The sequence below is a fragment of the Hyperolius riggenbachi genome, chromosome 6 (genome assembly GCF_040937935.1).
Source record: "Hyperolius riggenbachi isolate aHypRig1 chromosome 6, aHypRig1.pri, whole genome shotgun sequence".
Classification (NCBI taxonomy): domain Eukaryota; kingdom Metazoa; phylum Chordata; class Amphibia; order Anura; family Hyperoliidae; genus Hyperolius; species Hyperolius riggenbachi.
The window spans coordinates 13,329,395-13,354,842 of NC_090651.1; positions in this window are offsets into that span (position 1 = coordinate 13,329,395).

Consider the following 25,448-nt stretch of genomic DNA (forward strand, 5'->3'; position numbering starts at 1 on the left):
CAACTTAGGCTAATAAACAGGGGTCTAAACCCCAACCATGGAATTGCACAAACCAACTGACGGTTGAGTTTTGGTCCAAGCTTACACTTGAAGGCTCTGGAAACTGAGGCTACGTTGTATGAAGTGCCCTTGAGATCCAGGAGTTGAATGGATGCACAGGAATCAATCTGAGGATCCTCGTAGATCATCGCAGAAGCCACAAAGTGGTTCATTTGGACAATGCTGTCATTTTGGACATATGTTATGGCGTGACAGCTTCACTTTATGAATGGAGCAAAGTGATCTCGCACGCATGGGAAAACGACTTAATTGAACGAGTTGGAGTTTGCGTTCCACTTTCACCGTCTATAAACTGAAAACACATAGTAAAATTCTATTACCATTGATTTTCACATGTTGCTAATGAGACATCATATCAAATCACAACGGCCCAGGTGATTTATTGGTGAGCGCACTCGGGGCCTACGCTGCCGATCGGGGAGCCATAAGTCTTCATTTTCAAACCACTGTCAACTTGAAAGGTCAATAAGTAGCCTTAATTAGACTGTTTGGGTTTTATGAGCTTGGAATGTTAAATGCGGGGCTTGAAACAATGAGCATTTGGACCTGGCTACCGTATGCACAACTTGCAGGAGGAGAAGCCTGGAAGAAGTCTAAACAGTTATGCAAGATGATGTATTGCAGGATGCTGCAGAATTATAAAGGTTTACTTCAATTTAAATAAATACATGTGCTCAGCGGGAAGCCGAACATATGGGACACCGGGGGATGGAGTAGGAGCAGAGGCGTAGCTAGGGTTTTCAGCGCCCAGGGACAAAGACAGTTTTTGTGCCCCCTCTGGACAAAATTGGGCCTGGCCACACATCGGAATGTGGTCATGGTCATGGGTGGAGTCAAAAGTTATTTAGATAGCTATATTTGCCCCTACAGCTAGGGAGCGGGGGGGGGGGGGGAGGCATCTGGCTACCTACAGGGAGGGGGGGGGAGTGTTGGTTATGTATTAGAGAAGACACTAGCAGCTTGTGATGAGGCAGAACTTGGTTTATTTGGCTGGATTAAGTTGCTAGCGTACAGAGCATTTCAGTAAACTGTAACAACAGACCATCTCCGTTGTGAAGGAGAGGAAGAGATAAAGAAAACAAGTTTTCAGATAGATACACATAACTGGTAACCTTAGTATTTGCAGCATTGCCATCTACTGGTCAAGTGCTGTTAATGCTTAATACTATATAAAGTACATGCAGTTGTATCTCCAACAGGGAAAAGCATCTGGCTATCTACAGGGAGGGAGGAGGGAGAAGCATCTGGCTACCTACGGGGGGGGGGGGAAGCATCTGGCTAGGTACAGGGAGGGGAGAGGGAGGAGCATCTGGCTACCTACAGGGGGGGAAGCATCTGGCTACCTACAGGGAGGGAGGGGAGAGAAGCATCTGGCTACCTACAGGGAGGGAGGGGGAGAGGCATCTGGCTACCTACAGGGAGGGAGGAGAGAGAAGCATCTGGCTACCTACAGGGAGGGGGGGGGGAGAAGCATCTGGCTACCTACAGGGAGGGAGGGGAGAGAAGCAGCTGGCTACCTACAGGGAGGGAGAGGAGAGAAGCATCTGGCTACCTACAGGAGGGAGAGGAGAGAAGCATCTGGCTACCTACAGGGAGGGAGAGGGAGGAGCATCTGGCTACCTACAGGAAGGGGAGAAGCATCTGGCTACCTACAGGGAGGGAGGGGAGAGAAGCATCTGGCTACCTACAGGGAGGGAGGGGAGAGAAGCATCTGGCTACCTACAGGGAGGGAGGGGAGAGAAGCATCTGGCTATCTTGAGGGAGAGAGGGAGGGGGAATAGCATCTGGCTACCTACAAGGAGGGAGGGGGAGAAGCATCTGGCTATCTACAGGGAGAGAGGGGGAGAAGCATCTGGCTATCTACAGGGAGAGAGGGAGGGGGAGAAGCATCTGGCTACCTACAGGGAGGGAGGGGGAGAAGCATCTGGCTACCTACAGGGAGAGAGGGAGGGGGAGAAGCATCTGGCTATCTACAGGGAGAGAGGGAGGGAGAAGCATCTGGCTATCTACAGGGAGAGAGGGAGGGGGAGAAGCATCTGGCTACCTACAGGGAGAGAGTGAGGGGGAGAAGCATCTGGCTATCTACAGGGAGAGAGGAAGGGGGAGAAGCATCTGGCTATCTACAGGGAGGGAGGGGAGAAGCATCTGGCTACCTACAGGGAGGGAGGGGGAGAAGCATCTGGCTACCTACAGGGAGAAAGAGGGAGGGGGAGAAGCATCTGGCTACCTACAGGGAGGGAGGGGAGAAGCATCTGGCTACCTACAGGGAGGGAGGGGGAGAAGCATTTGGCTACCTACAGGGAGAGAGGAAGGTGGAGAAGCATCTGGCTACCTACAGGGAGGGAGGGGAGAGAAGCATCTGGCTACCTACAGGGAGGGAGGGGAGAGAAGCATCTGGCTACCTACAGGGAGGGGGGAGAGAGAAGCATCTGGCTACCTACAGGGAGGGAGTGGGAGAAGCATCTGGCTACCTACAGGGAGGGGGAGAGAAGCATCTGGCTACCTACAGGGAGGGAGTGGGAGAAGCATCTGGCTACCTACAGGGAGGGGGAGAGAAGCATCTGGCTTCCTACAGGGAGGGAGGGGAGAGAAGCATCTGGCTACCTAAAGGGAGGGAGGGGGAGAGAAGCATCTGGCTACCTACAGGGAGGGAGGGGGAGAGAAGCATCTGGCTACCTACAGGGAGGGAGGGGGAAAGCATCTGGTTTCTTTTATCTAATAACAATAATAGCAGAGAACTGCAACACTTAATAATTTACAGACCTTAGCAAAATATGAGTTTAATCAGCTCATTATTAATAGAGTCTGCCATTCCATGGTTATGAGGTCAATATTGTTATGCTAATTGTGGTGTTTAAAGGATGGTCAAAAATGGCAGCCATGAATCTCTAATGACAGGAATAAGTGTATATAACAGTATTAAACCCAGGACCGGGCCGAGGCAGAGGTGAGAGAGCTCCAGCCTCAGGGCGCAGTGTAGGAGGGGGCGCGGGGCAGAGGCAGAGGTGAGAGAGGCTCCAGCCTCAGGGCGCAGTGTAGGAGGGGGCGCACAACTCAGCTATCATTCCCCTATCGTGTTTGAAGCAGAGAGAAATAAGAATTGGGGATATATGGCAGTGACTGCAAGCCAGATAACCAGAGATTAAGGTGTTTGGGTGTTGGGACTTGGGAGCCCTGGGGCGCCTGTTAATAGTCTAATAGCAATCAGTGTGTGACGGCTGGGGTGGGAGGGTTGGAGGGGCGCACTTGGTGTTTCAGCCTTTGAGTGCTGGAGGACCTGGTCCCGACTCTGATTAACACCCCCCCCCTAAAAAATAAAACCTGTTATGAATAATGATGTTTTCTGATGACAGCATGTTAGGAGTTGCTGCTGTCATCAGAAAAAGGGCTGTAGAATGATGACCCAGAACAACACATTTATAGAGGAACTGTAACCAAGGATTGAACTTCATCCCAATCAGTAGCTGATATACCCCTTTCTTTACCATTTCTCGAACAGATCATCAGGGGGGTCTGTATAGCCAATATTGTGGTGAAACCCCTCCCACAGTGTGATGTCAGGCCTAGGTCCTGACAGTACCTCATTGTATTGTGGGAAATAACAGCTGTTTCCAACTGCCAAGCAACTAGCATCTCTCTCTGTGCCTATGTCTATCTATAAAAAAAACAACCTTTTAGCCTATCGAAATGCTAGGAGGTGTGGTTATAGATACAGTTGATGCTATCAGTTTTTTTCATGTCTGCCAGTAGTAAAGATGATTATGTGAAAGATGAATGTGGATCAAACAACATGAACACATTACATGGGGAATATCAATCATTTTTTGATCTCTCTTCTATGTTTTAACTTCTCACTTTGCAATGTATCGATTTATTTTTCCCCTTTTTGCTAAAGCTCCTCTTTAAAGAAATAACTTTTTGACAAACTCCCCCATCTTACCATCCAAGACCTGATGTTTTTATCCAACAGATGTAGAAAAAAATTATATTCCGACCTATTAGATACTGTATTTCAAAAAGCGTTCCTATTGTTTCATCTCAGACGCCTCTGCTTCTTGGCCCTCACCACGATGATCTTTGTTGGACCGTGTCGTGTTAGTCCAAGGCAGAAATTTGCTGCTTCAGCCTGCGAGGCTCCAGAACCGTCTTCCTCAGATGTGCTGGACAAGAAACGGGAATGAAAAATATTTTTCCAAAGTTAAAGAGCAAAAGAAAGAAAAGCCTAACAGAGAAAGAAGAGCTTGATCACGGCAAAACCATAATTGAAAGGTACGGGTTGGATGAAACAAAGAATTTCTGCGGTACGGGAAGTCTGATACATTTCACTTCTGAGAAGGAGATGCACTGAATTCCTTTTCATTTACAAAAAGAAAAAACACACAAAAGTTCTAAAAAAAGTGAGTGACCCTCTATATTTCTCCCCACCGGCTACTTCTTTTATTTGAAAAACAAAAACTTCACGAATACTTATCTGACGAAATGAATCTTGCTTCATTTATAAGATCCTAAATGGGGTTATGAGTTTATGAGAGATCCCCCCTTCCAGAAGACAAATCGATGAGCAGATAACCCGCATGGTGTAGCAGATGTAAGATCACATGATGCTTTAGGTTGGCAGATGATGAGAATATTGTGGCTATTTCAAGGAGCCGATGAAGAGATATCAGAAAGTCCATGCAAGAGGCAACTGGGCAAACTAACCGTTCCAAGTTATTTGAGAGGAAGGTCCCCCAAAAAGTATAAATGAAATAATTTATACTTACCAGGGGTTTCATCCAGCCTCCTTCAGTGCTCCCTCGTCATCTTCCCGGGGAACTCTATACCTCCGCTGGCCATCCCGGTACATTTCTTTATTCATGCTCTGTCACACATGCGCGGCTTGGCGGCACGTGCCCAGGAGCATTCTGTGAATGGAGCACAAGGGAATGCGTGCACGGCTCGGCCGCACATGCAGGACAGACCACACAAGCCCCAGGTAGATATAAATGCTTTAATTTTTTTAAATGGAAGGATAGCTAGAGACAGACATTTATAGCCCAGGTATCTTTGTCCTTGCTATACAGTCCTGAGGAGGTGCCTTTGCCCATGAGGCACATTATCAAGTGTTTCATAAACTTTTTGCTTGGCTTTTAGGCTTGTACAGTCATTGGAGGCCATATTGTTTTGTAGAGGGCATGAGCTAAGGACACCAGCAGATAATATTATCACAGTGCCAGTATGAATCTTGACTCTACTGGGAAAAAAATATATAGTTGAGGAAATTGACATTACCTAAACATTCACATAATGAAGAAGAAAAGGATGTTCCAAGCCCCACTCATGACCAGCTACAAGACACATGTTGATGGCCCGCGGCTGGGGACCCCTGAGGATCCACAGCCTTCCCTCCTCTCAGGTGAGTATTGTTTTATTTCTTTTTTTGGGTGGCTATAACTGTAACCAATAATTGAACTTCATCTTAATCAGTAGCTGTCACCTCCGTCTATGTAGCTGATATTGTGGTGGAAACCCCTTTCCACAGTGTGATGTCATGACCATGGTCATGCTAGTTTGCTGCCTGTGAACCTCTTTGCATTGTGGGAAATAACTGCAAGACAACCGGTACCTCCTTCTGAGCATATGTGTATCTTTGAAAAAAAGCAAACTTTTAGCCTATCGCATTGTTAGTGGGTGTGGTTATCGATAATGGCAGTTGGTGCTGTCTGATTTTTATTTTTTTATTTTTTTCATGTCTACTAGTAGAAAAAAATGATGACTTGCAGGCTGATTATGGATCAAACAATATGAACAATTACATGGCAAAAATGAATCATTTTGTGATCTCTCTTCTATTTTTAACTTCTAACTTTGCAAAGTATTGATTTTTTTTTCCTTTTCGCTAAAGTTCCTCTTTACGTATACTATATGAAATTCCATACACCGCATTGGATAGTTTACTCCATCCAGTAGAACCATTGTCAGCCTCTCCTATGGTTACTCAAAAGCAATCGTGTTCCTCGTACCTCTTTTGTGTCCGGTAGAAAGTGTGCTGGTCTTCGGAGGACCTCGCTCTCCTGGCGGTATGTTGATGTTATTATGTGTGATGACGGGGTAATTGTAGTTGTTTTTAAGCTGTAAGCTCTTGACACATCTTTGTAATATTTTTCCGCGTTCTCCGTCTTTGTCACGTCAAAGGAAACAACAGCCGTGATAGATTGCTCCAAATTGTAACGTTCCTCTCTGTTGATAAAGTTACCTGCAATCAACCCTGGTCCCAATTTATCCCAGCATTCCCTGTCCGATCCCTTCAAAAGGGCTGAGAAATATGCTATTTAATCCCCTTTGTTCTGCCTCCCGTACGCCGCCACTGTCATTTTCTACGTCACATCCCACCTTTATCCCTACCCTGCGTTTTTCTCCTCAAAAACTTGATTGTTCCCAAATCACAAAGACGGCAAAATGAAACTTCCCTTCTCTTATTGTTCGTAGAGAGACAAAAAAAATCATACACTCTCCTCAACCGTGGCAGCTGCAACAAAAGCAACAATATTTCTCGAGGAGGTAAAATAAAAAAAAGTTTTCAGAATGTACTATAGCCTATTTCCTTGTGTATTTGTATTCACTCTTAATACGCTTGTTCTTGTAAATACTTTATGATTTAAAGTTGGAATTTATGAAGCATTTTTAATAAACAACAAAAACATTTTTATTAGTATCTATCTATCTATCTATCTATCTATCTATCTATCTATCTATCTATCTATCTATCTATCTATCTATCTATCTTTCTTTCTTTCTTTCTTTCTTTCTTTCTTTCTTTCTTTCTTTCTTTCTTTCTTTCTTTCTTTCTTTCTTTCTTTCTTTCTTTCTTTCTTTCTTTCTATCTATCTATCTATCTATCTATCTATCTATCCACCCATCCATCCATCCCTATCTCTCCCTCTCTCTCACCCCCCCCCCCCCTATGTTTTTCTCTCTCTTTTTCTCCCTCCTATCCCTCCATCCCTATATCTGTCTGTCTCTCTCGTCCTCTCTCTTTCCTCCTCTCTGACTCTCCCTCCTCTCTGTCTCTCCCTCCTCTCTGTCTCTCTCTCCTCTCTCTGTCTCTCTCTCCTCTCTCTGTCTCTCTCTCCTCTCTCTATCTAATTCCTGGTACACACCATTTTCAGATCGATGGGTGGAATAATTTTCATCACATCTGATCTGGTGTCCGATTTTTCTGATCAATTTTATACAGAAGTGATTGGAAAATGGAAGAAAAACTATTGAACGATTTTATACCGAAGTGATTGGAAAATGGAAGAATAATCAGAAATCAGATCAAACCTGTCAGAAAATCATCGATTTGACCCATCAATCGGATGGGAAATTGCACGGTGTGTAACAGGCATAATACACGGTACACACTATGCAATTTCTCACCAGATAGATGGTCCATTAGATAATCTCCAACAAGTCCGATCTGATTTTCTGATTGATTTTGTATAGAAGTGATTGGAAAATCAATTAGAAAACTGATCGGAAATCTGTCGGAAATTATCTATTGGTCCATCTATCTAGCGAGAAATTGCATGGTGTGTACCAGGCATAAGAGCTCCGGTGACTAAAAGTTTTCTCCAGTCATTACCTAAGGCCTCGTTTCCATCTATGCGCTTCTGTCCGCTTCTGTCCGCTTTTTGGCAACATGTATCAATCTGTAACATTGATGTGCTGAAAAAAAGCGGATAGAAGCGGACAGATGGAAACAAGGCCCAAAGCACGAAAACTCAGTTAGGTATTTCACACTTTGCCAAGTTCATACGTGTTTTTCTGCATTCAGAAATGTGAATCAATGTATTTCGATGCCGACCCAATTAAGTTAAAGGGAACTTATTTTTTATAATATTGGTGTATAAATTATTTAGTTACTATTTGCTCGTTGTAAAACCTTTCCTCGTCCCAATTTACATTCTGAAATTAAGCACAGATGGCGGCATCTTTAGTCCTGCCAGGATATCTGAGAGTTCTATGCACAGAGGGTGATACTGCTTGCTTGGCAGTTGAAAACTGCTGTTATTTCCCACAATTCAACGAGGTGCATAGACAGGAAACTGTCATGGCCATGGCCCTGACATCACACTGTGGGAGGGGTTTCACCACAATATCAGCCATTCAGATTTCCTTGATGATCTATTCAAGAAAAGGTAAACATTTCTCTTGGGAAAGGGGGTATCAGCTACTGATTGGGAAGAAGTTCAATACTAGCATAACCATCTGAGGACTGCAGTGTTAAACCCCCCCTAAAGACCAGGCCATGTTTTGAGAAATTGGCCACTGCAGCTTTAAGGCCAAGCTGCAGGGCCGCACGACTCAGCACACAAGTGATCCCCCCTTTTATCCCCACCAACAGAGCTCTCTGTAGGTGGGGTCTGATCACACCCCCCCCCCCCCCCCAGGTGTGTTTTTTTTAATATCTATTTTTTGTTTAACTATTTTTTTACAATTTTTTTCTATTTTATAATCCCCCCTCCCTCCCTCCCCCCACCAGCTAATCAGCGTGATCGGCTGTCATAGGCTTCAGCCTATGACAGTGGATCACTTCCATAGCAATAGAGGGGACAGCCTTGTCACACGGCTGTCCCAAGTACAGCGCTGCCTTAGATCGCAGCGCTGTATGAGTTAATTAGATGGCGGTTAGACGCCGTCTAACAGTCTCTCGAGCAGCGATCACCTCTGGGAGATGTGCGCAAAGGCCTGTGCACGATCTCCTGCAGTTGGCGGGCCACAGGACTTAACGCCAATTGGCGTTAGGCATTCCTGGGGCTGCCGCTGCGGTCACGCCCATTGCCGTGACGTAGTCTTTAGGTAGTTGGCGGTTCACATTGTGGCCAGTGGTAAGGGACAGTGCAGTGTCTGTCCAGATGGTCCACTGTGAACCAGCTGGAGCTTGGGGCAAATGCGTTACCACCATAGGCTACATGGAGACCGCATCCATCTTCCCAGGATCCATTGCAGAGTGACAAGTGTGAACAGGCCCTATATATAAAATAGGAGCCATTCACTGTCAGCAATGAGCAGAGAATGGACAAAAAGTGTCAGTTCTATCAGTCACTAGGCTATATTGCTTCCAGGGCGAGGGTGTAAAAATTGCATCCCCCCATAGGCTCAATTACACTATTCGGAATGCAGCATTTTCCAGCCCCCCAGTATTGCTTAGTCAGAGACGTTTTAGGTAGCCAGATCTAGCCCCCCCCCCCCCAGTTTAGTTATCCAGGTAAAAGTGCCTACTGTATAGGTGGCCAGGTATAGGTGCCCCCAGTATAGGTAGCCAGGAATAGGTGCCCCAGTATAGGTAGCCTTGTATAGGTGCCACAGTATAGTTAGCCAGGTATAGGTGTTACCAGTATAGGTAGCCTTGTATGCCCCAGTATAGGTAGCCAGGAATAGGTGCCCCAGTATAGGTAGCCTTGTATAGGTGCCCCATTATAGATAGCCAGGTATAGGTGTTACCAGTATAGGTAGCCTTGTATGCCCCAGTATAGGTAGCCAGGAATAGGTGCCCCAGTATAGGTAGCCTTGTATAGGTGCCCCATTATAGATAGCCAGGTATAGGTGTTACCAGTATAGGCAGCCAAGTAAAGCTACCCCAGTATAGGAAGCCAGGTTTTGATGCCCCTAGTATAGATGGCCTGGTATAGGTGCCCCAGGATTATAGCGCAGGAGAGGGGAGCAGCAGGCACACACAGCCACAAGGAGGGGGCCTGACCCCCTTCCCCCCCACCACCACTTCGGGCACCCCTTCAGTGCTCCCCCCTCTAGAAATAAGCACAGCAGGCGCTTGCAGGGAACATGGACTCATGTCTTCCATGTTCCATACGATGTAACTCACATGCCGCTGGTCTTCTCTCTCACCAGCACCGCTCACTCTATTTCCGTTAATCAGGACTGTGTAGGTAAGCTCTCATGTTACATGGAAGTGGGAAAATTGGGCAGTGATTGGCCAATCAAAATTGAATGTGTGTACCAAGCTTAAAGTGAATCTGAAATGAACTGGAGGAAAGGGTCTTTACTTTCCTGGGGCTTCCTCCAGCCCCCTGTAGTCGATCAGCTCTCTCGCCATCCACCTAGGCAGTGGGCACCTCTGTTGTGCCACTGTCAGTACCTCTGCTCAGTCACTGAATACTGTACATGCGCGGTCCCGGATGCACGCATTTCCCCGATCGTGCTCCCGTTGCCAGGAGTGTTCAGAGCAGTTTCTTTAAAGTGTACCAGAGCTCAATGAAGGAATAAACTAGATACTTACCCGCTGTTTCCTCCAGCAGAATAAACACCTATGAGTCCCTCGGCGTCCTCCTGTGGTCTGCCTTTCAGCCGTGATCAGCCCCGGTAATAGGCTCAGTCGGGTCCAGTTGGGGTCTTTCTGGGCATGCGCAGTAGACCCAGGCTGACGTCACTGAGCCTATTACTGGGGCTGACCGGGGCTGAATGGGAGACCGCGGGAGGACGCAGAGGGACTCACACATGTTTGTGCTGCTGGAGGAAGCAGCGGGTAAGTATCAATTTTATTCCTTTATTCAGCTCTGGTTTACTTTAAGATTGTTACTCCGGCTAGAAAGCGCAATGGAAGAAGGAAGTGGCAAAGAGCATGCACAGTGGTCGCAATCCCAGACGGATCGCAGACTTCACAGGAGCACAGCAGATGGGAGCAGTATGGCATTGAGAGAGCAGGTGGACTAGAGGGGGCTCTCTCAATTTTACTTACCTGATAATATACTTTTCTCAAGTTCATCTCAGGTTTACTTTAAAGGATATGGAAGAGGAGAAGAAAGCGCCGGCACTGCTGTCATACACTTTATTCCAACATTGATAAAATCATACAAAAACGTAATCCATACAAATTGAGGAGGCACATACCGTGGGTGGCTGTGGATGGTGTGGTGGGTGCAGAGCCTGACGGCCGTTTCGCGCGATATGCGCTTCTACGGAGGCTATATTTTTGTATGATTTTATCAATGTTGGAATAAAGTGTATGACAGCAGTGCCGGCGCTTTCTTCTCCTCTTCCATATCATGATGTGACTTTGGCCTGAGCACGCTGAAGATATACTCCACACATACCTTTGTCTGGGGCTGTGTAGCTCCCCCCTCCTCTTCCCCTCCTCCCTTGGATGTGAAAAAGTTTCTGCAGTGCCAGCAATTTCTGCCTTTCTTTCTACCATTATTACTTTAAAGGATACCCGAAGCGGCATGTAACATCGGATAGACATGTGTATGTACAGTGCCTAGCACACAAATAACTACGCTGTGTTCCTTTTTTTTCCCTTTCTCTGCCTTAAAGAGTTAAATATCAGGTATGTAAGTGGCTGACTCAGTCCTGATTCAGACAGGAAGAAATTCCAACTATAAAACACTTTCCTAGCAGAAAATGGCTTTTGAGAGCAAGAAAGAGATAAAAAGGCGAATTTCTTATCAGTGAGGGTCACACTGTAGTCACTTCCTGTCTGAGTCAGGACTGAGTCAGCCACTTACATACCTGATATTTAACTCTTTCAGGCAGAGAAAGAAAAAAAGGAACACAGCATAGTTAGTTGTGTGTTAGACACTGTACATACCCATGTCTATCTCATCATGTCACATGTCACTTCGGGTATCCTTTAACACCAACACAACCAATTATGGTTAGATAATAACAGGGGCGTTGCTAGCCCCAAAGATGAGTGGCACATGCCCTGGATCTATTCTGTGGTGCCCTGTATGTCCCCCAGGCAGAGTCAGCTGTGGTGCCTCAATGGCAGGCATGCTGGGAGCTGTGGTGCACCAAGCGGGGTTATGCTGGGTGCTGTGATGCCTCTCTGTGGTCATACTGGATACTATGAAGCCATGCTGGGTGCTGTGATGCCTTTATGGGGGCATGCAGGGAACTGTGGTATGTAAATTTGGCTCTACCCATGACCGCATTCTGGTGCGTGGCCACACCCATTTTCTGGCAGGAGTGACCAAATGTACCCCGGGTCTCTTGGGATCCTAGCAACGCCCCTGGATAATAATAATAATAATAGCTTATAATATATTACCAGTATCCTGGGATCAGCAAGTGCATAACCAAATCAGCTAATTATTTCATGTTTGGATTAATTTATTGAGATTATTTTTGTAAATAAATAGAATTTACCTAAAAATGAAATGAAGACTTGTATATGTTACGGCCAGAACCCGAAGTTTGGCCAGAACTAGAAGTGGCCGGCCACTTCGGGTTCTGGCCGGCCAATGCGCGAACTGGCCGCTGCGCTGCGGCCAATGTGAGAAATGAAACAATTCCTGTAAGGTTTAATGTGATGTTGTGGCCGCAGCGCAGCGGGGGGGCAAAAAATGTATCACACATCTTTACTTTATTCAATGGCATTAAGCCGCCCGGCTTTTTCCTCTGCCTCTCTCTCCTCCCCCCCCCCCCCCCCCCCCGCCTCTCTCTCCCCCCTTCTCTTATGGGCACAGCCGGGCGGGGACACGCGTGTCCAGGAGAGTCGTTCCTCGCGGCAGGAGAGCAGAGCGGGGGAGGCTGCAGACATTGCTTCTGCCAGCACCCGCTCTGCAAGAACGGCAGGATTCCCCTGCCGCGACGAACGACTCCGGAGGGACACGCGTGTCCCCGCCCGGCTGTGCCCATAAAGAGAAGGAGAGAGAGAGGCGGGGGGGGGGGGGGGGAGGAGAGAGAGGCAGAGGAAAAAGCCGGGCGGCTTAATGCCATTGAATAAAGTAAAGATGTGTGATACATTTTTTGCCCCCCCGCTGCGCTGCGGCCACAACATCACATTAAACCTTACAGGAATTGTTTCATTTCTCACATTGGCCGCAGCGCAGCGGCCAGTTCGCGCATTGGCCGGCCAGAACCCGAAGTGGCCGGCCACTTCTAGTTCTGGCCAAACTTCGGGTTCTGGCCGTAACATATACAAAAGCCTGACTTCCTCTAGAGGGAGCCCAAGAGCTTCATTCAGAACAGCAGGTCAATCAGAGCAGGGGGTCTATGGAAGCCCCCTTGACGGAGTCGGCTGTTTTCCATTTTTGCACTCAGTAGTGGGGTGCGTGAAAAAAGGGCGCTAGGAAAAAAGAGCCAGGCTGGATAACGAATTGGCACTGGTGGATAACGAAATCTCAGTAGCGATAAACATTGTTAACGAAATTGGTTAAAGATAAGTACTGTTTTGAACCAGACGGGAGATGAAGGCGAAAGGATATTAACATTAAAAAGCTTTACGTAATTTAACAATACAGCTTAACCTAGCTCTACTCTCACATAGAAACCTCCCCTGGGGGTGCCTAAATTAACCAGTTCCCTGGTGGTGCCTAACACTAACAATTGCCCCGGTGATGCCTAACCCCACCTCGGTGATGCCTAACCTTAACTACCCACCAGGTGGTGCCTAACCCTAACCACCACCCCCCAGTGTTGCTTAACCCTAACAGCTCCCGGGTGGTGTCTAACCCTAACCACTCCCACTGCAAAAAAAACACTTTTACACATAGAAATGATAATATATTTGATAACGTAATATCTGTACACACAAACAAAATAATATGACTAAAACTATAACATTGCAAGCAGAATGATAAAGAGAAAAAGGGGCAGTTTGGGCAGCCAGTGAGGGTGCGCAGCGGCCGTGCTGAGCGCGCTTACGGTACTGCGCCCAGGGACATATTTGCCCCCCCCCCCATAGCTACGCCTCTATGAGTTCTCCTATGCATTGTTATCCCTTACGGTGATTAGAGTTTATAGCAAACCTGAAGCGAACATAAACGTATAATGAATTGTATGTGTAGTACAGCTAAGAAATAGAACATTAGTAGCAAAGAAAAGGGTCTCATATTGTATTCCAGTACAAGAGGAGTTAACAAAAACTCAGTTGTTATCTATGCAAAGGAGCTTCTCTGAGCAACAGTCCTGTTTTCTGAAGTACAGCTGGAGATAAGGTTTTACTGCAGGAAAGTTCAAAAGGTCATTATTTCTGCTTTGCTTTAGTAGGGAGGCTTTTTGACCTTTCTCAGCCCCGTACACACTCCTAGCAGCTCTGGTTCAACATGAGCTTGTTGGGCAATCTGTAACTTGTATAAACAGAGTGTTCTTTTAAAACTGCACCTGTGACAGAATAATGCAATGTTATTAAAACAAGCTATATAACTGAAAATAAAAGTATGAAACTCTTTTCTTTGCTGCTAACGTCCTATTCCTTATCCATACTACACATGCAAATCCTTACATCATATTTTTTTCAGGTTTGCTTTAATCCCCTTGATGTTCTTTCCGGATTTTAGGGTCTAAACGGTGGTGCAATTTTTTTGCACCCTTTCAGACCCTAAAACCTTGAAAAAATCATGCTGCCAGGGAGATCTACAGCAGCCCAAGCATCACCTCCATGGCTCCAGTGCTGCACTTTTCCCTCCATCCTCCGGGTGGCGCTGCAACCCTAAAGTGAAATTGCCGGCTGTCATCATGATGACAGCCGGCGAACTCACCAAGGGGAAGCAGAGCCTTGGTGGAGCAGAAGAAGAATGGCGGCCGACGTCGGGATCCCCCGGGAGGTGAGTTGCTCTGCACACAGCCCCCGGCGACTACCTCTAGCAGAGGTCGGGATTACCGCTCTGAGCTGTGGTTTTCCGCCACCAACCCTACCTCGGGATTACCGACAAGGAGGTTAAGGAAGCAACAACAAAAAAGTTGGATATTTGTTTTTCAGGTCATCACTCTTCAAAAACAGGCCCCTAAGCGTTTGCCCACGACCCGACGCTGCACGCTTTTCCTGCAGGTTGGGATTCCCCTTAAAGGCGGCGAGCGGGCTGCATTCAGAACGAGGTAGAGTACACTAAACAAACATGACAGCTGAGCCATAACGCGAGCTTAACTCCTATTTCATTCTATCAGCCTTCCACTTCCCAGCGCCCGTGTTACTCTGTCACATCAACAGCTACAAATGTACGCGGGACGGAAAGCGCTTATGTAAATCAAAGCCGCAAAACAAAAGCGCATTTTAAACTTTAAAGAGAACCTTAATGGAAACACAATGCAGGCAAAATGCAAAAAAGCCGTTCGGAGATCTATTAGCAGGAAGGGACAGTGAATAATTCACAAGACGTTTGTGCGCTCGCGGCCCTCCACCTTTGCATGCTTGAATAATTAAAATTTAAGAAAAAAAAACAAAATAAAAAATTTGCAGAATGGTCACTTGTTGGAGGCGAGTTGGGACTTATTTAATGTATAAATTAAGGTGTTCCCTCTGAGCTCTGCTTGGATAATATAGATAGGAAATTAATTTTTAACATCGACATGAGTACCGCGGTAAAACGCGCTTGTCGCTACATCACTCTGACAACTTCAAGTTTTAAGAGACGGACATTTAAAATGTATTTTTTTATTTAGAGGAGAGAGATTCGACAGATTGAAATGAATGATTTAAGCGCTGATTGTTCTTCTGGTGCTGTGAGTTTGTTTTTTAGTTTTTATTTATGCGTGGAAAATGTTAAAGTGGGGTCCCGGATAAAGGGACTGAGTACATTACCAATTGGCCTCAAACAATTGACAGCACTCATAGGCTGCAAATGAAATGAAATCCAACAGAGGCATGCAGATCCCCACAGGGGCTACATAAACGCCTTGAATACAAATCAGATGCAAATTATGCACTAATTCCTAATCTAAAAATGTGGATGCAAACTGAAGCACATGGACGCAGCTAGCCGTAAGTATACTCATGTTTATTTGGTACAGCAGGAGAGATTGGCAGCGCTTCCAGACAGAGTTTTTAACTATTTTACTTCATTTTGGCACCTCTAAAACTTAAAGAGCTTGATTCACAAAAGTGTGCTAAGTGTTAGCACACTAGTGAAAAGCCACTTAGCACGTGCATACTGGCTTTGCACGCACTAATATGCGCGCAAAAAAGTTTGCACATGCAAAGTTACGCGCAATGCTTCGCGTGCAAAATCAGCCGCTTCGCGTGCTAAGTAGCATGATAAGCATACTTTACATGCGAAGCGGCTGTTTTTGCACGCAAATCGGTGCGGGCAAAACTTTATGCGTGCAAACTTTTACACACACTAAAATAGCACGTGAACGGTAAGGGCCCATTTCCACTTGTGCGGTGCGAATCGACGCGGCAAAGATTCACAAATTAACATGAATAACGATGTTTGCGAATTTAACCATGGCAGTGCCTGTGTGCTTTTCCATTGATTCCATGTGAATCCGCATGAAAATTCGCATACCACTTCCCTATTAAATACATTGTATGCAAATCACATAGCGGTATGCGGTATGCGAAATCTGATGGCTCTGCCATGCAGATTTTTTCTGCACAGAAAAACGCTCAGAAATCCTGACAAGTGGAAACCGTCCCATCCAACGTATTGTCTATGCGAATCTGCATGCAGGAAACACATGCAGATTTGCACAAGTGGAAACGGGCCCTCACAGCATTGCCGTGCAAACTTCTTAGCACCCTAGTTTGCACGGGCAAAGCTTTTAGGCGTGCTAACTGTGTTAGCACCCTTTAGTGAATCAAGCCCAAAGCATACCCAAAACGAGTAAAAAAAAGTTTTGTACATACCTGGGGCTTCCTCCAGCCCCTCTCAGGCTGCTGGTCCCTTGCCATTCTCCTCCATTAGGCTGCCAATAATTTCGCAAGTCGGCACCTGGCCACGCGCACTCCCCTGATGTAGTACCGCACAGGACCCTCCCAGCTTCTGGAGCGCAAAAAGGGTGTGTGCATGCAGCCAGGCCCCGCATGCACAGTACACCCCATCTTGTAAAATTACAGAGCCACCTAGCGGAGGATCCAGGCGGCAGAGGAGGACGGCGAGTGACAAATCAGCCTGAAGGGGGTCCTCCAGGTGTGAGGTTTCTATAAAACTTTTTTTTTTACTCTTCTCAGGTTCTCTTTATTTGTCAGTTGCCTCTTTAGTTGGAGACCTCTGCATGTTCTAGACCATACATGTCAAACTCCGGACCGTGGGCCAAATCTGACCCTCAGAGCCATTAAATTTGGCCCTCAAGTGGTTTCCCCACTTTGCATTATATTTGGCCCACTCTAGACCACCAGAGAAGCTATATTAGAGGTGAAGCCCTAGAACTCCAGGAAAGTCATAAGAAGGAGGTAGGGAGGATGCAGTAAACACTAGGAAACTGTATAGAGGAGGGTGGGGGCCTCGTCTAGACACCAGGGAACTGTATAGTGGAGGGAGGACCACTAGACAACAGGGAACTGTATAGGGGTTGGAGGGGAGCCATTAGATACCTGAGAACTTTATAAGGGTGGAAGGTGGCCAGTAGATATTGAGGTTGGCCTACAACTGGGTCCCATTGTACGATTTTGGCCCACTTTGTATTTGAGTTTGACACCCCTGATCTAGAGGCTTCCCAGATCCTACTACAGCTAACCATTAAGATTTGCCTCACATGGCATTTCACTTGCAGTGCGTTCGCGCCACTGCTTTGCGATGTGCTGGCCCTCAGGACTGCTGGCAAAGGGAAGTGAGGCTTGTATGTTGACAGCCACCCCTACAAGGGTTCATCACCGAGTGGACATAGGGGAACCTCGCGGGTATCCCTGGCCCTCTACACCTCCTGACAGACAGCACATGCACCTGCAACATTTTGTCACATGCACTTTCAACTTAGGCCAATAAGAATGCTTTTGAACACTCTCTCGGGTTTTTTGTATACCCAAGTGTGCAGCCAGCAGGTTATCGTGTCACATGTCCTCTGAACTCACTGGGTATCACTAACCATCTTGTGTCCTCACCAGTGTCACTCTGTACAGATTCGCTGTACTGTACAGCTTACCACTATCCCAATACACTGTGTATTAAGCTCCCTTGACTGGGGACTTAGCAGCCTGGGCCCTAAGCATTTCCAAGCTGGGATCACTGTGCAATCCCTGCAGGAATGCAGGGCTAGAGATGGCCCAAAACTGTTTGCCGACGGACAGTTGCCGGTGAATTTCCGCTGTTTGTGTCCACGGCGAACAGCGAACATTTGGCGCGTTCAATTCGCCCCCTATGCATCATCATTGAGCTAAACTTTGACCTCTTACCTCACAGTCAGCAGACACATGGCAGCCAATCATATACCTCCCAACTTTTTGAGACAAGAAAGAGGGACACTTAAGCCACACCCCTGATCACGCCCCATCACACCCCCTAATCACACATACCATAAAGATTTTATAAGAAAAATGTTGTTTTATAATTTAAACCACACTGGTCCTTTCTATCCTGGTTAATTTTGCTTTATATTAACATTTTAAAATTAGTAATATATCACAATTTAAAGGATAATAATGAATAATGTTAGAGTAATAATAGAATAACGTTTAGAGTCAATCAAACTCATTTTTTAGTAGAGAAATACATATATTTACATAGAAAGAGGGACAAAGTCCTGAAAGAGGGACAAACGAGGAGGAAAGAGGGACAGGGCTCCCAAAGAGGGACTGTCCCTTCAAAAGATGGACAGTTGGGAGCTATGCAATCAGCTAGCACCCCCTCCTAGACCCCCCACCTCCCTATTAAAAGCAGTGATAGTGACAGCAGGGTCAGAATTGCTGCATATAGAAAGGGAAAGCATTAGCTGGGCCTGTGTTCTTGTTCCCCACTGACTACTTCCTGGAAGCACCCCAAATAGCCCTTTTGAGGGCTAGTACATCAGTATTCCTGTGCTTTTTTGTGTGTGTGTGACACTCCACAGCCCACTGACAACTATAGCTGTGCACACTTTTGGCATGGATCCCCCTCTGGCATGCCCTTGTGCAGGTGGTAGACCCCTTGAAACAACTTTTGCATCACTTCTGTTTTGAAATTCGCCTGCCCATTGAAGTCTATGGCGGTTCGCATGTTCGCGAACATTTGCGGAAGTTCGAGTTCTTTTTTCGCGAACCCAAAACTTGATGTTCGGGCCAGGACTACATGTCTAAGCTACCTGACCAGTGACATCGGAAGTTAGCTGTGCAGAAGTACCTTCCCTGGGGTCAGATGCTGTTTCTGCCTCTTCGGCCTGCCCTGAGCTCGGGTCACTGGAAACACTGAGAGTGTCTGGAAGCACAGTTACACATATAACTGGCAGACCACAACCAAGGGCAGATTCTAACCCATAACTGAAGGACTGCCACTGATACCAGGTTTTTCCACACCCCAGATTACCATAACAGATTTCCTTAATCCCTCCCCCACCATGGCTGAAATGACAGATGAAATTATGTAAACAATTAACAGTTAACATTTCTACCCCAAATTACCCTAACAAACTCAATTGTACTAAAATTGGGTCCACAGGGTAAGGGCACTGCACCCCTTCCTGTCTTCCCTAACCAACTTCCTAATTACACCAACCGTTCCTAGCTAATCCTGACCAATTCCTGCCCCGCCCACTTCTCAAAGACTCAACCCCTCTGCCTTCTTTTCCCTACCTCCTCAGCTTAAATATTAAAACCAGCAAAGCCAGCAAAACCCCATTATGTTTGCCTTCCCTTAGCTACGCACAGTCCAGGTGCATACATGAAATAAAAGCACCTGGAAAAAAAGGGCACAGGGAATTGCCATTAGCAGAATATTGCTACAATTAGCGATATTCTACTGCAGGATTCCATACTACAATATCCGTAATGTTTACCGACATTTTATTATAGCTAAACTTAACCCTACTCTTACACAGAACCCTTCCCTGGTGGTGCCTAACCCTAAGAACCCCCTGGTGGTGCCTAACCTTAACACCCCCCGGTGGTGCCTAACCCTAAGGCCTCCCTGGTGGTGCCTAACCCTAAGACCTCCTTGGTGGTGCCTAACCCTATGACCCCTCTGGAGTAGAGTTGGGCCGAACGGTTCGCCTGCGAACGGTTCCATGCAAACTTCAGTGGTTCGCGTTCGCGTCCCGCAGGCGAACCTTTGCGGAAGTTCGGTTCGCCCCATAATGCACATGGAGGGTCAACTTTGACCCTCTACATCACAGTCTGCAGGCCCAGTGTAGCCAATTAGGCTACACTAGCCCCTGGAGCCCCACCCCCCCCCCCCTTATATAAGGCAGGCAGCGGCGGCCATTATGGTCACTCGTGTGCTGCCTGCGTTAGTGAGAGTAGGGCGAGCTGCTGCAGACTGTCTCTCAGGGAAAGATTAGTTAGGCTTAACTTGTTCCTGTCTGGCTGCATACCTGTTCTGTGAACCCACCACTGCATACCTGTGCTGTGAACCCACCACTGCATACCTGTGCTGTGAACCCACCACTGCATACCTGTGCTGTGAACCCACCACTGCATACCTGTTCAGTGAACCCACCACTGCATACCTGTGCTGTGAACCCACCACTGCATACCTGTTCAGTGAACCTGCCACTGCATACCTGTTCTGTTCAGTGGACCCGCCACTGTATACCTGTTCATTGAACCCACCACTGCATACCTGTGCTGTGAACCCACCACTGCATACCTGTTCTGTGAACCCACCACTGCATACCTGTGCTGTGAACCCACCACTGCATACCTGTTCAGTGAACCTGCCACTGCATACCTGTTCTGTTCAGTGGACCCGCCACTGTATACCTGTTCATTGAACCCACCACTGCATACCTGTGCTGTGAACCCACCACTGCATACCTGTTCTGTGAACCCACCACTGCATACCTGTGCTGTGAACCCACCACTGCATACGTGTTCAGTGAACCTGCCACTGCATACCTGTTCTGTTCAGTGGACCCGCCACTGTATACCTGTTCATTGAACCCACCACTGCATACCTGTGCTGTGAACCCACCACTGCATACCTGTTCTGTGAACCCACCACTGCATACCTGTTCAGTGAACCCGCCACTGCATACCTGTTCTGTTCAGTGGACCCGCCACTGTATACCTGTTCAGTGAACCTGCCACTGCATACCTGTTCTGTTCAGTGGACCCGCCACTGTATACCTGTTCATTGAACCCACCACTGCATACCTGTGCTGTGAACCCACCACTGCATACCTGTTCTGTGAACCCGCCACTGTATACCTGTTCTGTTTAGTGAACCCGCCACTGTATACCTGTTCTGTTTAGTGAACCCGCCACTGTATACCTGTTCTGTTTAGTGAACCCGCCACTGTATACCTGTTCTGTTCAGTGGACTCGCCACTGTATACCTGTTCAGTGAACCCGCCACTGCATACCTGTTCTGTTCAGTGGACCCGCCACTGTATACCTGTTCAGTGAACCCGCCACTGCATACCTGTTGTGTTCAGTGAACCTGCCACTGCATACCTGTTCTGTGAACCCGCCACTGTATACCTGTTCTGTTTAGTGAACCCGCCACTGTATACCTGTTCTGTTTAGTGAACCCGCCACTGCATACCTGTTCTGTTCAGTGGACCCGCCACTGTATACCTGTTCAGTGGTGCCTAACCCTAAGAACCCCCTGGTGGTGCCTAACCTTAAGACCCCCCGGTGGTGCCTAACCCTAAGGCCTCCCTGGCGGTGCCTAACCCTAAGACCTCCTTGGTGGTGCCTAACCCTATGACCCCTCTGGAGTAGAGTTGGGCCGAACGGTTCACCTGCGAACGGTTCCATGCAAACTTCAGTGGTTCGCGTTCGCGTCCCGCAGGCGAACCTTTGCGGAAGTTCGGTTCGCCCCATAATGCACATGGAGGGTCAACTTTGACCCTCTACATCACAGTCAGCAGGCCCAGTGTAGCCAATTAGGCTACACTAGCCCCTGGAGCCCCACCCCCCCCTTATATAAGGCAGGCAGCGGCAGAGGCGGGACAAGGTCCTCCAGCACCCAAGGCTGAGACACCAAAGTGCGCCCCTCCATCCCTCCCACCCCAACTGTCACACACTGATTGCTATTAGACTAAGAGGCCCCTCCCATCCCCAGCCGTCACACACTGATTGCTATTAGACTAAGAGGGCCACAGGGCCCACAACCTCCCCAACACCTTAATATCTAGTTATCTGGCTTGCAGTCACTGCTATGTATCCCCTTTTCTTATTTATTTCTGCTTCAAACACAATTAGGAATGACAGCTGAATGAATTCTGCGCCCCCTCCTACACTGCGCCCTGAGGCTGGAGCCTCTCCAGCCTATGCCTCGGCCCGGCCCTGGGCAGCGGCGGCCATTACGGTCACTCGTGTGCTGCCTGCGTTAGTGAGAGTAGGGCGAGCTGCTGCAGACTGTCTCTCAGGGAAAGATTAGTTAGGCTTAACTTGTTCCTGTCTGGCTGCATACCTGTTCTGTGAACCCACCACTGCATACCTGTGCTGTGAACCCACCACTGCATACCTGTGCTGTGAACCCACCACTGCATACCTGTGCTGTGAACCCACCACTGCATACCTGTTCAGTGAACCCACCACTGCATACCTGTGCTGTGAACCCACCACTGCATACCTGTTCAGTGAACCTGCCACTGCATACCTGTTCTGTTCAGTGGACCCGCCACTGTATACCTGTTCATTGAACCCACCACTGCATACCTGTGCTGTGAACCCACCACTGCATACCTGTTCTGTGAACCCACCACTGCATACCTGTTCAGTGAACCCGCCACTGCATACCTGTTCTGTTCAGTGGACCCGCCACTGTATACCTGTTCAGTGAACCTGCCACTGCATACCTGTTCTGTTCAGTGGACCCGCCACTGTATACCTGTTCATTGAACCCACCACTGCATACCTGTGCTGTGAACCCACCACTGCATACCTGTTCTGTTCAGTGGACTCGCCACTGTATACCTGTTCAGTGAACCCGCCACTGCATACCTGTTCTGTTCAGTGGACCTGCCACTGTATACCTGTTCAGTGAACCCGCCACTGCATACCTGTTGTGTTCAGTGAACCTGCCACTGCATACCTGTTCTGTGAACCCGCCACTGTATACCTGTTCTGTTTAGTGAACCCGCCACTGTATACCTGTTCTGTTTAGTGAACCCGCCACTGCATACCTGTTCTGTTCAGTGGACCCGCCACTGTATACCTGTTCAGTGAACCCGCCACTGCATACCTGTTCTGTTCAGTGGACCCGCCACTGTATACCTGTTCAGTAAACCCGCCACTGCATACCTGTTCTGTTCAGTGGACCCGCCACTGTATACCTGTTCAGTGAACCCGCCACTGCATACCTGTTGTGTTCAGTGAACCCGCCACTGCATACCTGTTCTGTGAACCCGCCACTGTATACCTGTTCTGTTTAGTGAACCCGCCACTGTATACCTGTTCTGTTTAGTGAACCCACCACTGCATACCTGTTCTGTTCAGTGGACCCGCCACTGTATACCTGTTCAGTGAACCCGCCACTGCATACCTGTTCTGTTCAGTGGACCCGCCACTGTATACCTGTTCAGTGAACCCGCCACTGCATACCTGTTGTGTTCAGTGAACCTGCCACTGCATACCTGTTCTATGAACCCGCCACTGTATACCTGTTCTGTTTAGTGAACCCGCCACTGCATACCTGTTCTGTTCAGTGGACTCGCCACTGCATACCTGTTCTGTTCAGTGGACCCGCCACTGTATACCTGTTCAGTGAACCCGCCACTGCATACCTGTTGTGTTCAGTGAACCTGCCACTGCATACCTGTTCTGTGAACCCGCCACTGTATACATGTTCTGTTTAGTGAACCCGCCACTGTATACCTGTTCTGTTTAGTGAACCCGCCACTGCATACCTGTTCTGTTCAGTGGACCCGCCACTGTATACCTGTTCAGTGAACCCGCCACTGCATACCTGTTGTGTTCAGTGAACCTGCCACTGCATACCTGTTCTGTGAACCCGCCACTGTATACCTGTTCTGTTTAGTGAACCCGCCACTGTATACCTGTTCTGTTTAGTGAACCCGCCACTGCATACCTGTTCTGTTCAGTGGACCCGCCACTGTATACCTGTTCAGTGAACCCGCCACTGCATACCTGTTGTGTTCAGTGAACCTGCCACTGCATACCTGTTCTGTGAACCCGCCACTGTATACCTGTTCTGTTCAGTGAACCCACCGCATCAGTGCGCATACCTGTGCAGTTAAGTGAACCCACCTACCTACGTGAGTGCACGCAGTGTGATATACCACTCCGTGCATACCCGATATGGACAAAACAGGTAGAGGAAGAGGTAGTGCCAGAGCCAGAGGAAGGCCACCCGGCAGATCTGCGCGAGGTCGTGTAAATGTAATTTCGTGTGGACCTGGCCCACAGTACAGTGCTCGGAAGAAGGCACGTCCCATCACCTCCCAAGATTGTCAGGACGTGGTTGAGTATTTAGCGACACAGAACACCTCATCTTGCTCAGCCACCAGCGCTACTACTAGCACCACTTCCGCTGCATTTGACACTTCGCAAGAATTATTTAGTGTTGAAATCACTGATGCACAGCCATTGTTGTTACAGCCAGATGAATTTTCACCAGCTCATATATTTGAGTTACCCGGCAACACTATGGATGTAACGTGTAAGGAGGATGAAGGACCTACTGATGGTGCATGTTTGGATTTGTCTGAGGCAAGCGAAGCTGGGCAGGATGATTACGATGATGACGATGATAGGGATCCTCTGTATGTTCCCAATAGAGGAGATGAAGAGGGGGACAGTTCAGAGGGGGAGTCAGAGAGTAGTAGGAGGAGAGAAGTTGCTGAAAGAAGCTGGGGCAGCTCTTCGTCAGAAACAGCTGGTGGCAGAGTCCGGCACCATGTATCGCCACCTATGTACAGCCAGCCAACTTGCCCTTCAGCATCAGCTGCTGAGGTGACGGTCCCCATAGTGCCCACATCCCAGGGTGGCTCAGCGGTGTGGACATTTTTTAATGTGTGTGCCTCAGATCGGACCAAAGCCATCTGTTCGCTCTGCCAACAAAAATTGAGCCGTGGAAAGGCCAACACTCACGTAGGGACAAGTGCCTTACGAAGGCACCTGGAGAAAAGGCACAAACAGCAATGGGATGGCCACCTGAGCAAAAGCAGTAGCAGCACACAAAAGCAAAGCCACCCTCCTTCTCCTCTTCCTCCTCCATCAGGTGCATTATCTGCTTCTGCCGCTTTCTCCCTTCCACCTTCACAGGCACCCTCCTCCACTCCGCCTCTGCCCTTGAGCGGTTCCTGCTCCTCTGCCCACAGCAGCAGTCAGGTGTCCATGAAGGAAATGTTTGAGCGGAAGAAGCCAATTTCGGCCAGTCACCCCCTTGCCCGGCGTCTGACAGCTGGCGTGGCGGAACTGTTAGCTCGGCAGCTGTTACCATACCGGCTGGTGGACTCTGAGGCCTTCCGTAAATTTGTGGCCATCGGAACACCGCAGTGGAAGATGCCAGGCCGCACTTATTTTTCGAGAAAGGCCATACCCCAACTGCACCGTGAAGTTGAGAGGCAAGTGGTGTCATCTCTTGCGAAGAGCGTTGGGTCAAGGGTACACCTGACCACGGATGCCTGGTCTGCCAAGCACGGGC